This window comes from Lepisma saccharinum, chromosome 23 (assembly GCF_977018435.1).
Source record: "Lepisma saccharinum chromosome 23, izLepSacc3.1, whole genome shotgun sequence".
NCBI lineage: Eukaryota > Metazoa > Arthropoda > Insecta > Zygentoma > Lepismatidae > Lepisma > Lepisma saccharinum.
This window is the reverse complement of record NC_139251.1, coordinates 26,895,854-26,911,125: the sequence shown is the minus strand read 5'-3', so window position 1 is coordinate 26,911,125 and position 15,272 is coordinate 26,895,854. Positions and strand designations below refer to the sequence as shown.

At 37.1% G+C, this 15,272-nt stretch overlaps 1 protein-coding gene across 1 annotated transcript in view; it reads right to left on the bottom strand.

Annotated features, from left to right (window-relative positions):
• The window catches only part of Pep (Protein on ecdysone puffs), an 87,411-nt gene extending 83,070 nt beyond the window's left edge, over positions 1-4,341 (bottom strand). The window contains exon 1 of the mRNA XM_083144691.1: positions 4,254-4,341. The gene's annotated coding sequence lies outside the window, so the exon portion shown is untranslated. The remainder of the gene's footprint in view (positions 1-4,253) is intronic.
• Positions 4,342-15,272: the final 10,931 nt, after the last annotated feature.

Genomic DNA, 15,272 nt, shown 5'->3' with positions numbered 1-15,272 from the left:
TAACACAACTTACATTATTTTTATTCCATTACCCATAGTAAAAAAATACTAAACATATACGTGGAGTTGATAGTAAACTAAATCTTTTTATTTTTATACGTAATTAATTTGTTTATTGGAAAATCAACACTAAATCAGTGACTCGGAATAGCTGATAAATCAAAATCGGTCTTGACCAATACTTTGATTGATAATATATGTTGGCGTCAAGCATTTCTGGGTGGATATCTTGCCTATGTCAAATGCTAATATATCCAAGTATGTACTGCCATTGATGAAGTATTCTACAATTTTGAAATTGTGTACCATATTTATAAATAGCTATTTAAGTTATGGCTTAGTGTCTGAAGAATATGTTTCAAAAAATACTATTACTACTACTTCAGGAAACAGAAAATTCCAGTAGTTTTACCAGAATATAATCCTTCAAGTAAAAGAAGAAAAGGTTAAGAATAATAAAATATATATATATATAGATAGATAGATAGATATATATAGATAGATAGATATAGATATATATATATGCAATCTGCAGTATGTTCTCAGTAAAAAAAATGTAATTAAATTTAAGCCCAAGTTCCTTTTGTTTTATTGCAATTTCATCATGGTTCGATTTTGATGTACTTCTGTTAACACAAACTGCGGAGTTTTAGCAATTACTAAGATCTTGTTTAATATATGATTTTGTAGTTAGGTTAGGCAGGCCAGGTTAAGTTCTCTTAGCATTAAAATAAAATTAAAATTTCAGTATTCACCAAACATCTGAAATTCCTTTATTTTCTTGTTTTTCACATTGATACTTAAGTATTCTGCATTGCTAAGGATTCTTGAAGGTGGGATTTCGTTTTTCACGACAATAATTTCAATTTTCCATATCGAGTAATTATTGTTTGTTGGTTTTTCGGTTGCGTTACACACTATGGCAGGCAAATCTTGACTAGCGTTGTCTATGATCAGTGGGTGTGCAGTGTTTCCAACCTTTTTCACCAAAAAATACCTACTTTCGTGTTACTGATTTTGTATTTTTTTCCGGACAGCCCCACAAACCATTCATAAATAGCCGCACGAACCATGCACGGCAAGGTTAGGTTAGGTTAGGCAAACAGTTAAAATTGTCATGTTCTTGCAAAACAACAGCATGGTTGTAAACACTGACCGGGGGTTACATCATCGAAAGAACGCAACATTTGGTTCACGTAGTGAAACGACATAGAGGCAACAGCTTTCGTGCATTGGACACATTAATTTTCAAAAATACATGATTTGCCGGCAAAATAAATTAAGTGATGGGAAAAAACACTTCAACGACTTTTCAAAAGTGCACAGAAAGTCAGTTCGGTAAGCACTTTCTCCTGTAAAACTGAAGAAATACATTTTGCAGATACCAAAAAATAAAGTCTCTAAATGCATTCTTCTATGGTTCCGATTTACTTCTACATTAATTCCCAATAGTCTACGATACTTACAGTCACTTGCCAACGGAAAATACATGTCCATGGGAAGTGCGCATGATTGCGTCAGTTGACTTTTAAGTTGTTTTTTTTTTTCAAACATAAATAACTTTTTTGCGAATCGAAACATTACTTTAAGGAAGATTTGAATTTTGTGTGACAATGATTTCCAAAATTCTATGATAATCAGTGTTCCTGATAGGAGAATTTGAAAAAAAAATCATAAAACAATTGGAACAGTTACCTGAAATTTATTCAATTCTGAAAAAAATAGCAATAAACTATGTATTACACAACATTCTAAGTAAAATTTTTAAAATACTTATAAAACCAGACTAAAATCATAGAAAGAAGGTAAATTTCTTGTATCGGACAAATGGATTTCTTCAAATTTACAGGAGAAAATACTTACCGAATGCTGTTTCTTTATACTTGTTGAAGTTCAGGGAAGTGTTTTCTCACATCGTTCATTGAATTTTGCCGGTAAATCATCTATTTTTCGATATAAATATGTGACCGATGCACGAAAACTCTTGCATCCATTTACTTCCAGGTGGATGTAGCCTGTGTGTGATGACGTAATCCCGGTAAATTTCAATCAGTGTTTCCAAACACGTGTTTTTGTAACTGAAGAAGGCACGTTTCCGCAAATGGTATGCGGGGCTATGCGAGAATGGTGTGTGGGGTTACGCATATTATTTCGAAACCAATTTTTAACTATTGTAACCTATACAAGACCCTACCTAACTTTACCTTACCGGAAATGGTTCGTGGGGCTATGTATGAATGGTTCGTGGAGCTATGTGTCAATGGTTTGTGGGGCTACAAAGGTATTTTTGGGTGCAGTGGGGTGTAAAAACTGCATGCCGAGTACGGCATTGAAACTGTGACCGCCATTTTGTGTGTTACCGAAGGCAAAAAGAAACGAAGAAAACTTACTCGATATGTCGCAAATAGAGCTTATTTCCGTGAAATAAGCGAAATGCCATCTTCAGCAATGTTTCTCAATGCAGAATACATAAGTACGAATATTCAAATTCAATGAACTAGCAAATTTTAGCAGTTTGTCCGATATGAGAAATTTACAGAAAATAATGAGAATTTAACTTTTCTTGCTGTCAAAGGAGAAAAATCGTTAACAAGCGTGTCATGGATCGAGTAAACACCTTATATGGGTAAAACTATCAAAGCCGGGAATTGTCTGTAACTCGTTTATTCTGTAATTGTGGACATTCGTACTTACTTGTTCTGCATTGTGAAAGATTGTTTAACAAGGGATTTCACTTTTTTTAAACTAAATTAGTATCTATTGTCGACGTATCGCGTAATTATTGTTCGTTCTTTTCTCGCTTACTGAACATGCAAAATGGTGGCCAAATCAAACGGGGAAAGCAGTGTTTCAACCTTCTTAACAGAAAAATTCCTGCATAGCCCCGAAAACCATTCCCACATAGCCCCAAACACCATTCACGCATAGCCCCAAAAACCATTTGGGATAGTATGACCATCCACGAATAGCCCCAAAAACCATTCATGATAGCCCCACGCACCATCACGGTAAGGTTAGGTTAGGTTGCTTTAGGTTGGGCAATGTAGTGAAAAACTCTGTGTTCGGAAACACTTACCAGGGATTATGTCATCAGATGCTCGCAACATCCGGTTCAAGTACATGGATGGAAATGCAAGCAACAGCTTTCGTGTATCGGACGGACATTATTATAAAAAAATACAAGAATTAGGGGCCAAATACATTGAAAACTGCGATAAAACACTCCTACGAACATCCGAAATTACACAGCAACTCAATTCCGTAAGCACCTTCTCCTTTAAATTTGAAGAAATCGCATTCCCAGCTTTGATAGTTTTACCCTTATATGTTTTCCTTCTCCCCTTACCTCTGCCAAGTGTAAATTTCTCCAATGCCCATGCCCTCTGCGCATGGGGCCCAAGGCTCCAGCCCCATAGCCACCCCTCGCTTCGCGCCTGATATTCTCCAGACTCCGATCACAAACGCAAATACGATGCTCTCGTACTTCCACATATCGATTTTCATTCCATGACCACTAACATTGAATCCGAATTACGAACGAATTCCGAGAATTCGGCTATATGTATTATCAGTTCCCAAACCCTTTCACAAAGTTTTTCTTTTCTTTTAAAAAAAAAAACCTACTTTATGTGGTAAAATTTCAAGTATTTCAGAATATACATCGCCGCACCCATTTACATTTTTGTTTGAACCGCTCATGCGTAGACATATCAAACAACAATATGGCATACATCAAACATGCGCTGTTGAAATATTTTGAAGTAATAAGTACTACAAGAGGTGAACGATAAAAATTTTACATTCTCTCTTGATTAAAATTCTATAGACCATACCACATACATATCATTTTTAATTTCTGACCAATGCAAAGTTGCCTCTCAATGAAAATGGCCGTTCACATTGCACACAAAGACGATTTACCAATTCGACAATAATTACACTCATTCCTAGCTTAGAAGAGCATAAATATACTCGCTCTCGGTATAAAAATGCAAAACCAATTATGCAGTTTCCATTCTTTTTATCTACAATTTTTATTACATCTTTCTCTAACAAAAATTGCCGGTAACTCTCACAACTCAAACAACGCGAAAGCGATGCCGGCATGTACGGTATTTTCTCCATCAGAAATTTTAAGCAACTTCAGATGTCTTTATGTCACCAAAATCCTAATCGTAATGCAAATAACCCCGAGCAACTAATAACATGGAGCATAATGTGGCTTCAGTAAAATTTCAATTTTGAATACTCACTTTTCTCCTGCACAAGATGTCCGGTTTTCAACGCACGGAAAAGAAACGAACACGCCGTATTCGCAAGCAGTGGTACCAATACACATGGATTTTATTCACCATAGGTAGAATGCGAAATCGCTCTCTCAATATGATTTTCATAAATTTATATCAACGATATTTAACTAGGTTTCGTTATATTTGTAATGCGTTAAAATGGAAACATAAAAAATAAATTATTTCAACGTTTGCAATAGAGATAAAATGGTTGCAGTTCGAGAACACACGTGATGTATGTGTGTACTCTATGTGCGTATACAGGGTGTCCCAATAAAATGTATTCACGCTTTGAATTATTAACATCAGTGTTTATTAAGATACAGTCCTTTTATCTCTCTATCTCTCTCCTTATCTCTCCCTTTCTCTCTCTCTTATCTTTCTTTTCTTCTCTTTCTTTAGAGAGAGGGAGGGAGAGAGAGACTCTTTTTCTTTTCTTCCTCTCTTTTTCGTCTGTACCTGCCCCTCTCTCCCCCATCAGAGAGAGAGAGAGAGAGAAAGAGGAGATAGAGAGGGATATAAAGAAGGAGGAAATAGAGAAAGAAAGATAAATAATTCCTTCCCCTTCTTTCCTCTCTCCTCCCGAAGAAAGGAAGGAAAAGAGAAAGGGGAAGAGAAAGAAAGAAAGAAGGAAGAAAAAGGCAAGAGAACAAAAAAAGATTATTCCTTTCTCTTCCTTCTTCTCTCCTCTTTCTCTCTTGTCTAGAATGAACAATTTTTCATGTTAACGGAAGTTTACAAATTGATGACCGTTCTGGTCCAGGCACTGCTGGAAACAAATTTCGTTCAATGGCTGCCTTCAATTCGTCGACTCTTGCCGGTTTTGTACCATAAACTTTAAATTTTATGCATCCCTGTACCATGAGGTCTGGTGTACGCAGATGGTATTCTTCTGAACCTTATGGTCCAATCCACCTGTTCGGCGTATTTCGCCAAGTACCACTTACAAAAACTGCACTCTCCGGTATGGATCATCTGCACTAAGAGTATGGACTCTTCTTGGAATGTAACTCTTCCAATGCCAGTGCTTCAAAAGGCAATGGACCCTTGATTTTGATATCCCTGTTAACGTGTATATACATTTTCGGAACACCCTGTATATACGTAACACGTACTATGTATTTATGTATAGGACTGTGTGTCTCAGCGGCGGCGCCAGGATTATTCATTTAGGGGTGCTGAGGGGGTGCGGAAGGAAATTTAGGGCGTGCGAAGCTGAAAATAAGGAAAACATGAAACACGTATGCAACCATTCAAAACTAGGGGGGGGGGGGCAAGGACAGTTTACTTTCCCTTGGTAGACAAGGTTTTGCATAGTGCGGGGGCAATAATAGGAAAAACCGGGGGGCAACTGCACCCCTAATCGCCGCCACTGATTAACATAAATTATTGACTGAAATTAAATTATAGTAAGTATGTGTGAAATATATACCTTTATTTTCATTTTCCAGGGATGCTGTGCCCCTCCCCCACCCTTCCCCTGGACGTCCATGACGATATGTATTAAGTCTTCTACTCCAAGAAAGTGGTCATACAGTGTAAACATTCACATACACGTTGCAGTCTTATTGAACTATGTAGCGAAATACTAAATGAAATTATCCTTGCCTCTAAAACACAATTTTTGAACCTTTTCAATGGGGTTACAAAATACATAGTACATTGTTCCTTCCATCTGCCACTTCAGGATAAAACGCGAAGTGCACAGCAACTTCATCTTTGTTAAAATCCCTTCTGCCGGCCACACTATCCCCAACAACGAACTGTAAAATTTCCTCGTGAACATTGGGCCTTTTCCTAACAGTTTTTGAAAAAGCCTGAAATGGTACGTTTACTAAATAGACATGTTACGTGGAACCAGGAGGGACGTAGCTAGGTTGATCAGTTTGGGGGGGGGGGCAAAACTTAAGATTTTTCTATCAAACTATTATAAATTAACAAACTATTTATACACCATATAGGCCTATGCTGTATACATACATTATATGTGTGTGTGTGTATATATATATATATATATATATATATAGTCTTGGAAAGAAAAGAAACAATGGCCTCCTCGGTGGCGCATCGTAGGATCGTCGCCTTGTAATCAAGGGGTTCCGGGTTCGATACCCGGTGGATGATCATAGTGGTTCGGATCCCACTTTACACTGTAGAACCAGTCCCGATTAACCTTACTGTGTATAAAGTGGACTTAAAACACCAACTCAATCAATCAATAAATTGGAAAGGAACATCATTTTCTTCTGTAGCTCCCAACAGTCTACGGATATACACTCGCGAAATACACAGCCATTATTCGGGAAACTAAATGCAGAATGAACTCATTAGCTTAATGGCTTATACACCAAGAACAATGTTATTAGTCTCTAGATTTGTAAATTTGCTGGGAAAAAATTGACAAGTAGATAAAACCCTTTTCCGTGATTTTAAGTGCTGGATCCAGGTTTACAAGTAGTATTGGCAACAGTGCAAATATGAAATGTGTGCGTAGTAGTCAAGGAATATAGCGTTCTATCCACGAGTAAACAAAAACATATCGAACGGCACAATCGATTGTGCAACTGTAGCACAACAACTTCCTGTTCACGGTGGCCGGGTAATTCAAGCACGTACTTGCAGCCTTTCTTCTCGTTTTGTATATCGGATGAAATGGATCATATAAAAGCACTTGAAGACGAGGAGAATAAAATATATCAGGGCAAAGTAGAGGCTTTGCATATCAATTGGATGAGCAACTAGGAAGTACTACGGCATTATTCCAAGATGAGATCCATTTGCTGATCGTTGTTTCATTGGCGATATTTGTAGCCTACATATTAAATAGAAAGTAATTTTTCCTACAGAGTGAGAGCGCTTAAATGCATACATTTATGTTTTAAGTGAAAAAGTGCGAGATGTACGGACATATAAAAAACGAAAAAAGGAGCTTCTTTTCTTCTTTCTTCAGTCAGGGCGAGTCAGAGGGATACGGTAATGCACACTTGCTTGTTTCGTTCCCGTTTGAACGCAGAAATACAAAACGCTCATTCTTATATTAAGTAAATTTTCTGCTAATTGTGTTAAACATGACGATGAAGATGAATAATAAACTCTAAAAATTAATAATGGGACAAACACAATGACACACCATTGCCTCACCATGGTGTTCAAACCTAGGACCTCTTCTCTATCAATGTTGATTTGATTGATTGAGTTGGTGTTTTAAGTCCACTTTGTGCACAGTAAGGCTAATCGGGACTGGACCTACAGTTTAAAGTGCCTCCACCGGGAATCGAACCCGGGACCCCTTGATTAGAAGGCGACGACGCTACCACTGCTCCATCAGGGAGGCACGATATCTATCAATGTTGAAAAGACTTCCATTGCAAAAGACGAAAATTAATAATAGTACCCGCACTTAATTTTCTGGCTACACGAAAGAAAATATTTCCTCTAGTTGCACAAAAATTTATTTCCTCTGGTTACATAAAAATTTAATACAGTTCGTGTGTAGACCGTGTTAAAAATGTAAACATAAACATTGGTGAGGTCTTGCCCGGTCCCCCCGGAACTTCCGGTTTAGGCCAGTCCCCGTTGTTGCCAGTGCAGATTCACCGGCATACAAAGTAAGAAATGAGCGCTTGTTTTCATCAGTTGTGCGACGATAGTCAAGAAAGGTATTTCTTACAGTTCTATTATGAAGGAGTGGAAGTATAAAATCCGTCGGATGATCGACTGCAGAGCAGATTATTAAAATATGACGTGTCTTTGTGGCCGCCAGTTGTGTATCTCATGTACAGGCACGACGAACTCAAAACGTACGAAAGTTTATATATATTCAATTATTTTTTAAATGGAAAAATGAGGGAAAGATAATTCTATAAAACTAGTGATATTATTATATTATAAAGTATGCTTAAGTTAATCTTTGCCAACAAATCTGCAGAATGATGAAATGACACATAACAAATGCTAGTAAATATAAGTGCTTTCAGCGTCGCCTTTCCATCTGAGGGATTTAGAAAGAAGCTGCAATTTGTCGTGTCGCTTAATTTGGAAGGTGTTGTTTATTTTTGAATGTTGGTTTCCAAGAGACACGTATCGCTGCAGTCTGAAAGCTCTCTTTGGAACCAATTCACCACGAGAAAATGCACGTGTCGCTTGGACTGGACTATTGTTTTCCCAGTATCATGCATTGTGTCACCTCAGTCTGTTGTACTTGTGTGCAAGATGAATTGTTTCCTTTAGAGTTAAGGGGCTGTTGCTTGTCGCTTCGGTGTGTAATCTCCGTGCCACTTAAAAGTTCATCCTCAGTGATCAATGAAATTTTTCGAACCGAAGCGACACGACAAGCTGCACGTGTTGCTCAGATTTCGAATGGCGTGTATTGTGCCGCCTGAGACTTGATTTCCCATGAACGGTAAATGCTTATTTATAGACTAAATGTGTCGCTTGTCACTTCGGTACGAACCACTGCTGTCGCTTGTCGCTTCGGTTTGAAACCTCACTAAGAGGCGTGTTTCTCACCACAACACAATACGCAGATAAACGATCAACATGTTTGTAACAAAATGCAAGTCGTACAAATCCTTTCCGGGTACCAATCCTTTCTTTGTTCCGCTTGTATCAACAGGTATCGTCTCTCCATGTCCTTCGGAAACCTACGAAGTGATACTTGACTCAATAAATTTGTTCCCGATCGAACTGTACAACTATATGCTACACAGCTGACACCCTATTTCCTTGTAAAATAATCTCCACTTTGCCCTTTCATATTAACGTCCATAGCACCGTAAGCGTAACCGGATGTTCGAGGGGGACCAGACAAGTGCGCATGCTCCGCAGTAGCTCCGCCTTTAACATCGTCTGTACTTCAAGAACATAACATGTAACCTATCTGACTATGACTGAGCATCTTTTGAAAGGAAAAGAAATATTTTTGCTCATATCACTAAAACAGAGAGAAAATCGAGATTTGAATGATTTCTCTTCTACCTTTAATGAAGTGCAGAGGGTGCGGGACGCAAATTTTTTGGTTGGGAAGGAAACAGGACGGGATATTTTTTAAGTCCTGACGTTCAAAACGGGAAAATAATGTTATTTCCCCACTAAATTAGGAGATTATATAGGAGCGGAAAATTTTCAATATTACCCGATACTAAAAAAAATTAATTATACACACAATTTCACCCTCCGGTGATAATTTATTTTGCATTTCTGGAATAAAAACTGCTAATTTCAATAAATTTCGGACATTTAGTACAAAAAAAAATATGTAGGGAATATACTACTTTTGTTTAAACTCTATCATTTTTTCCGAAGTCTGGATCCGAACGGGATTTTTTTTTCAGTCCCGACCTTTTGGGTTCCTGCACATCCTTTGTCATTACTGCGGAGTCTACTCCTGCTAATGGGCTTCCAATTTTCACGCCTGACAGCTTGAATGCAATAATTTTGGCGCCTAGATCTCTAGGAAATGGATGAAGAGCAATCCGTGTAAGATTATTTAGCCCTGATCGTAGTTTACATCCTCCTTGTACACACCCATTCGTTCCTTTCATACAAGACACAATCTCAGCTCCCTTTAGCGACATGTGAGCCTACGAACCGGAAGTAGTTGTGCTACAAGTATGGCGTCCTCGCGAAGGCACTTCCTTCCGGTGGATAGTCCCTATACAGTTCATACCCGAATCGAATCCTGTATCTCTTAGTTGAAGGGCGGGCCCCAAGTCTTCTATGGCATCTGATATGTTCACTTGGGAAATGATGACGATAAGAAACTATATGCACACGTCTAATTTCTTAAAATTAATCTTATTTGTGTGTGGAAAACTGAATATATGATGGCACTGGATAAAACAAAGTTCCCACACGCTCAAATAATTACGCTCTCGTATTTGGTTCGGCAGGTTCAACAACTTGCCCGGGTTAGATTCCCGATGGAGGCACATAGTTGTTCGGATCTCACTTTAAACTGTAGGTCCAGTCCCGATTAGCCTTACTGTGCATAAAGTGGACTTAAAACCAGTGGCGTGCGGTGCTAAATCAGACAGGGGAACAGGTGACCTGCACTTGCCCCCTCCCCTCCCCGTAATTTTACCAAGTAAAATTCAACCCTTATTGAAATGAACTAAATACAGGGGTCCCCCCCCCCCCCAAGGCCAATGGCGCATCCCCTCCAAATCATATAATTTGTGCCCTTAAACCATATCGTAATAAAAGTAAAAAGTAAAGTAAAAGTAAAGTGTTCCCCTGTGCTTAGCACCACGCCATGAAGGCGTATAGGGGGGGTTGGGGTAACGCCCCACACTTTCTTGATCCGGTTGTGAGTGGGGGTGATGTGATCAGCACCACGCCCTTGACCGCCTTTACCCTCAGGTTTCCCCAGGTACCCATGTTATTCGACGCTGGGTGGTAATACCCACAACATATTTAATTACAACAGCGTGTCTACTGAAAGTAACTTCTTTCTTAGCTTTACTGAACACTATACTTGATCTGCACCTCCTTTCTAAACAGGGATGCCCATCACTCAAGACCACCCCTAAAATCGTTCATCATTATCGAGAATATCGCTTGTCTTGTAATGCAGCTATAGTATATAAACTTCACATTCACCTCATTCAAGCACCAAACAAGCATCCTAATAACATATCATTGCGATCGAAGCGAGCAAGAAAATCTTTAAATCCATTCCTTTGCAGGCTTTCAAGAATATTAATTTAATGGCATGTCAATACTTTCTTAAGATCCCGAGATATTTACTCTCTTCCAGCTTCCCCTTTGGCACGTTCGGGGTCGAAAACGTGTGGATTTCATATCGTTAAATGCAGTCTCCAAAATTTAATTTTCGAACTCTCTCTCCACTATAGAAATCTCTTGACAATCTGAGAATTCACCAAAGTTTCCAATTCCATGCCAATTTTTGACTTACTGTTGATATTGAAGAGTGGATATTGCCTCCTCCAAAAAAATAATTCTCAGTCTCCACACCAGAATTTCCGCAACAGTCTAAGACAATAGTAATGCACAATAATTGTATAATTGCCCTCAATTTAAGGCTCAATCCCCTCTAACTAAAAGACCCGCAATAATCTAAGATCTAGAGTTGGATACTGTTCCTCCCAAAGTTTAATTCACAATCCCCCCAGAAGCCCCGTGTCAATTAAGGCCTAATATGTAAGAGTTGGATATTTGTCACCCCCCCCCTCCTTTCGATAATACCCTTAAACACTTTCTTTTCTTCATCTAATGGATTAAATTTGGTGCATTTAAAGTGTAAAATTTTTACATATATTTTGGAAAAATATATAAATAATGAATTTTATATTATTTGAAGGGAACCCCCCCTCAAATCTCGAAAGCGCAACTTGCGCCATAATCCCCCCTGTTGGCACTCCTCCTGACCAAATAAACATACGATACATATGTTACAAATTGTCAGAAGTAACATACATGAAGCACGTTAAAATTTGGACAGTAACAATGTAAAGCAAATATGATACTATAATGTAAAAATAACATTAAAAACAAAATTGTTGATACGCAACAAACAAAATAATAATAAAAGCAATTTATGAGTGATCAGAGAGAAAAAATGTTTTGTCGAAACCTGTTTCATCTCTCTATTTGTAGATTAAGTTGACTTTTTTGTAGAGTTGAGCATTCTTGTAATTCAAACGTCCTCAATGCAATAATGGCAATCAGATGGCCGAGTTTTTTCATGACGTCCGTTAGATTTGTAGAAATTGTGACAAAACCCGAACTGTTCCAAACTCCCTTCTCGGGAACAAACAAGGACAACACTTTTTATAAAATGCCTTGTGTACGATTTCATTTTTGTTTTTAATTCGGTTAGGGTAGGTCTTGGTTTGCTGTCTTTTCTGTAAAGTTCAATGAACCAAAAGCTTTCGTCTTCAGCCTGTCGATCATAAAACATTCTCAACCCTACGCTCGCAACATTAGCTTTCTTGTCCTGCCGCTGCGTGCGCCTGGTCTTGGGGCTGTTGGAACAGGTGGATGCGAGCTGTTCCCTCTGAAGCTATTTCGCAGCATTTAGCCAAGGCATTTAGCAGACGAATAACTGTAGATTTTTCCAGTTCGTTATGAATGTCAGACGCAATTTTGCAGATTAGGAAACTATAGGCTTACTACACTCAAAACTATCACTACGACGCAATTAAACATTTTGGGAGATTTTAATGTTGGTGAAATTGATTGGTCACTTTACAAACAAGCAATTTGTCAAACCAGATATAGTTCTAAAAGCTCCAAAGTTATTGAAATGTGTGATCTCCTAAATTTTAATCAATACAATAGTCCTTACAATGCATCTAACCAATTGTCCACACTTGATTTAGCTTTAAGCAATTTTGATGAAATTATTTTTAATACTGGTGTTGTACCTGTAAGTAAGGTTGATGTATTCCATCCACCTTTTGTTTTAGATGTCAGCTTTCCTCATATATCATGTGAAACTAATGCAGATCTTCCCTTAAATGAGTCATATGATTTTAAAAGATGTAACTTTCTTCAACTTTATAATGATATAAAGGATGGTATTGTTTCCATTAATCTGTCATCTGAATTAAATGAAATTGTAGAGTCTCTTCATAATGTGGTACTACAATCTGTGGGGAATAATACACCTAAGAAGAAAAGTTATCCTCAGCAGTCACCATGGATAACTCGTAAAATTAAATGTTTGCTCAATAAGAAGAGAAAATGCTATAATAAGTTCAAGTCTACCAACAAGTTATCCTGGTATCTGAGATATGTGTCCCTAAGAAAGGAGGTTAAATTCGAAATTAGGCAAGCTAAGAAAAATTACTTTAATTATCTGAACTATTGTTATTACTCTGACAGAAAGATGTTTTGGAAAAATATTAGTTCTAAGAGAAATGAGGTTCCTTATGTTCTGGGTCTCAATGGTGAAAAGCTTGAAGAAAATGTAATTGCTGATGCTTTCTGCCAATATTTTAGTACTAATTTTCAAAAACCTGCCAATGCTTCTGTAGATCCATGTGAATGGCATCATTTACCAATAGTGTCACCTAACATTAGTGACAATGATATTATGAAAGTTTTCAAGAAACTTAAACCTAATGGCAACTCTGGTATATACCAAATTCCCAATTATATATTCAAAGGTTGTAGCTCTATCCTTGCACCACTATTAAGTCACATATATAATAAATCGCTAAAGACAGGGATCTTTCCCAAAATGTGGAAAGAGAGTACGATTGTACCTATTCCAAAGAGCAAGGGTGATTACAGTATTTGTAATTTTAGACCAATCTCAATCTGTAATATTTTTAGCAAGATATTTGAACAGTTAATTTTTAACTCTTTGTCTTTTAACATGAAATGTATTTTAAGTTCATCTCAGCATGGTTTTGTTTCTGGAAGATCTACTAATACTAATTTATCAATACTGCTCTCAGACCTTACTCAGTCTTTTGCCAATAGTAAACAAACAGATGTAATCTACTTAGACCTCTCCAAAGCTTTCGACAGTGTCAACCATTCAATTCTGTTAACTAAACTGGCAAACTATGGGTGTGCTCCTTTGTACTGTTCCTGGTTTAAGAGTTTCTTGTCTCAGCGAACTTTCAGAGTAAAATTTAAGTCTAGTTTCTCCATCCCTGGAAATGTGTCAAGAGGTGTTCCTCAAGGGTCGCCCTTAGGGCCCTTACTTTTCAATATATTTTTGAATGATATTGAATATGTCATAAAACATGCAAAATATCTTGCATACGCCGACGACATTAAATTATATTTACAAATCGATGATAATATTTCTCATGAGAAACTTCAGGATGATATTAACTCAGTTTATGATTGGGTTAATGCAAACCAATTGACCATAAAATCATCTGTGCTAGCATTCTCTAGGAAAGAAAACTTCAAAATTTTTAATTATTTTATCAGTAATAATATCATCAAGGATGTGAAATCCATGAAAGATCTGGGCATTATTTTGGACAGACGCTTAAAATTTGAAGACTATATTAATCACATCATAAATAAAGCAAGAAAGCAATGTACCTATATTATAAAAAAATGGAGTTGTTCAAACAACTTACAATTTCTAATTTTAATGTTTACAACTTTTGTCAGACCTATAGTGGAATACAACATTCCGATTTGGTATTACGCATGTAGTGCTAAGATGAAACAATCAATAGAAAAAATACAAAACAGATTTATCACATTCATATATTACAAATTCAAGCTATTCAAATACTATTATGAGTATGATAACCTACTGAATCACCTAGAAATAGACAGACTTGATGTCAGAGCTGAAGAGCGAATTTTATCTTATATGGAAGGAATCTTGGAGGGAAAATATATCGTACCAAAACTCCTTCGAATGATATGCCTTAAGGTGAAATCATATAATTTGAGAGGAAATAGCGAATTATTATGTCTGGATAAGAACTACAAAAATAACAATATGTTCTGTATCTCATAAACAGCTATAATTCGAATACTGTGAAATAGATAGTGATAACGTTGTTAAAACCATTTTAATGACATATATAAGGATAACTATTTCAGAACTCTTTTATAGTTCTATAGATGAAATATAACAATTGTACTTTTCTTTATGCGTTTTTAAAATTCTAGTAGTTTTAGGTTATGTTTTGCTAAATATTTTCAAATGCTCTGTAGTCCAATACTTTGGTTTTGGATACCTTGAAATATGTAACTTTGTAACCTTGTAACCATGTAACATGCAATACTGCTGTATTAAGGCTGGAAAGCTGTTCTCGGCAGTTTAAAAACACTTTTAAATAAATAAATAAATAAATAAATAAATAAATAAACTTTAGCACATAGCAAAAACTCGAAGGAAAACGTTCCATGGAGGGACCGCCACTGCTTAAAACACCAGTTCAATTAATCAATCAATCGAAAGGTTCAAAGTTCGATCGCTGGTGGTCAGGCCGGCCAAACTTTGATTTCGGAAGGGGCTTATCCCTTATTGGCAGCTGC